Genomic DNA, 2,949 nt, shown 5'->3' on the forward strand with positions numbered 1-2,949 from the left:
ACATAATATTAATAATAATAATAATGATAATAATAATAGTAATAATAATGAATAGAAAAACAAATCCTCAATAATAAAAGAATAATCAGAATGGGGAGGATGCACAGAAAAAAAGAAAAAAAGTGAGGATAAAAAAAAAAAAAAGATAAAAGAGAAAAGAAAAGAAAAAAGTAAAAAAGCATTACTTGAAGGAAATATGAGCGCTTATCGTGGGCTTCCACATTTAGAACCACTAAATTAAAATTACATGAGGGTTCTAGAGGTCTGGTATACTAACTACACATCTTTACTGAAGGTGCTCTGATCGTCGGCGCTGTGGTGGCCCTAGACAATATGCAAATAATGTGTAACTCACAATGTTATTAAAAACCACGCGAACGTTATATATTAACTCTCTTTTGCTTTGTGCAAAATAGGTAAACAGTCTCACAATGGGGTAATCATGTTTTGATCATGTTTAAACATAATGTCAGACTCAGGAATGTTTCTCTCTTTTAATTCAGCAAGAAGCCCCCCCCCCCTTCGAAGAAAAAGATATTTTCACTTCCAGCTGACAGGCAGACTTGTTCTAGTAATAGTAGTAGTTGTGGTAATAACAGCAGCAGAGCTAGTTGTAGTGGCAGTAGTAGTAGTAAATAAACAAACTATTTATGAATGAATGTTACTTGGCGTGTATAACTGGTGAAGAAGTTTCATTATAAAGTACACTTCCCCACAGTTTCCAAGTGACATACCCCTGGTACGTGAGCTGTAAATTTTCTGGCAAGGCACAGTATCTAGAATTATGTAAATTGAATGCTCATGATTGTAACGAAGACTGGGTTCGGCTTACGGTATTTCGGAAATATTATCACTGATAATTGATATCAGCCATTAAGAAAATATATAAAAATTGGGAAACATTCCATTTTGTCTAATGCTATTTGAAACCACTCTTAAATAAAATTGCATTTCTAAAGAGATATATGAGTTTCCATTGAATTTATAGATGTAAAACGTATAATCTTGAGAAGATGAAATATGAATCAGATATCACTTTACCTGTAAGCTTCATTTGTAAGGTTTTCTTACCTGATTAATTGCTTCCACCTTTTAATATCTGGAGACGTCAAATACGCCATGATTCCTTGTCTTTAACAATTCTCAAATCATCATTGCTTTCACATGCACATAGAGTAAAGAAAGAAAGAAAAAAATATAAATAGATAAGCATATTGACGGGAAGTGATTTTAAAGGCACTTCCTATGTCAAAATTGTAATTGAGAGAGAGAGAGAGAGAGAGAGAGAGAGAGAGAGAGAGAGAGAGAGAGAGAGAGAGAGAGAGAGAGAGAGACAGAGAGAAAGAGAGAAAGAGAGAAATAGAGAAAGAGAGAAAGAGAGAAAGAGAGAAAGAGAGAAAGAAGAGAAAGAGAGAAAGAGAGAAAGAGAGAAAGAGAGAAAGAGAGAAAGAAAGAAAGAGAGAAAAAAAGAAAGAGAGAGAGAGTACCAGGGTTTCAGCATGACGCCATACTCATATATGTGGTGATGAATCACGTATTACACAAAGCATTTCCTATCTCTGTACATGTATGCAGCGTTGTAGGATGCATATAGTAAATATATGTAAATAATGCATCTTACAGAATAGCAGAACGCCATACATATAGACACGTGCATGGCCGGAAGTTCACAGAGTTATCGACAATGCCAATGCCCCAATATTTATAGAGGTGTTTTTTCTTTTTCCTTTTTTTCAATCATACGGGTGACGCTTTCATTGAATAGGAAAATCAAAGAGTCGACTCACTCTCTTATTTTGCCAAAGCTTTGAGTATTCAGGCGTAAAGTCTAGAAGGGAAAAATGCTCTTTGGAATGGGTTAAATTAAAAAAAAAAAAAAAAAACTTAGGTGAAATAAAAAAATGATTTGTCTCAAAAATGAATGTATAAAGAAAAAAAATAGAGAGGAAGAGACAGAGAGAGATAGAGAGAGAGAGAGAGAGAGAGAGAGAGAGAGAGAGAGAGAGAGAGAGAGAGAGAGAGAGAGAGAGAGATAGATAGATAGATAGATAGATAGAGGGAGAGAGAGAGAGAGAGAGAGAGAGAGAGAGAGAGAGAGAGAGAGAGAGAGAGAGAGAGAGAGAGAGAGAGAGAGAGAGAGAGAGATAAATAGATAGATAGATAGATAGATAGATAGAAGAGAGAGAGAGAGGGAGAGGGAGAGGGAGAGGGAGAGGGAGGGAGAGAGAGAGAGAGAGAGAGAGAGAGAGAGAGAGAGAGAGAGAGAGAGAGAGAGAGAGAGAGAGAGAGAGAGAGAGAGAGAGAGAGAGAGAGAGAGAGAGAGAGAGAGAGAGAGAGAGAGAGAGAGAGATAAATAGATAGAGAGAGAGAGAGAGAGAGCGAGCGAAATCATGTATTCCCGGATACTGACTTTTTATAATATAATCATGGAATTGAAAGACACGATTGAATATTGATAATAATAATAAAAAAATGGCTTAACAAAAAAAATATTAGCCTGATATTTGCTTGCAACACTTAACAAAAGCACAAAACACACTATACTAATAAACTGGACAATTTTAATGGAAAAAACACTATTCAATTTTTAATAGAAATCAGTGAAAATCATATATGATGATAATGATAATAATAATGATAATAATAATAATAACAATAATAATATAAATAATACTGATAATAATAATAGTGATAAAAATGATAATAACAACAATTATGAGAAAAAGAATAATAATATCGATAATACAGATAATAATAATAATGATAATAATGATGATGATAATAATAATAATAATAATAATAATGATAATAATAATAATAATATTGATAATGATAATGATAATGATAATGATGATAATAATAAGGATGATGATAATGCTAATAATATCAATAATAGTGATAATAATAAAAAAGTAATAATGATATTATATAATGATAATAATAATGGTG

The sequence above is a fragment of the Penaeus chinensis genome, chromosome 33 (assembly GCF_019202785.1).
Source record: "Penaeus chinensis breed Huanghai No. 1 chromosome 33, ASM1920278v2, whole genome shotgun sequence".
In the NCBI taxonomy this organism is placed as follows: domain Eukaryota; kingdom Metazoa; phylum Arthropoda; class Malacostraca; order Decapoda; family Penaeidae; genus Penaeus; species Penaeus chinensis.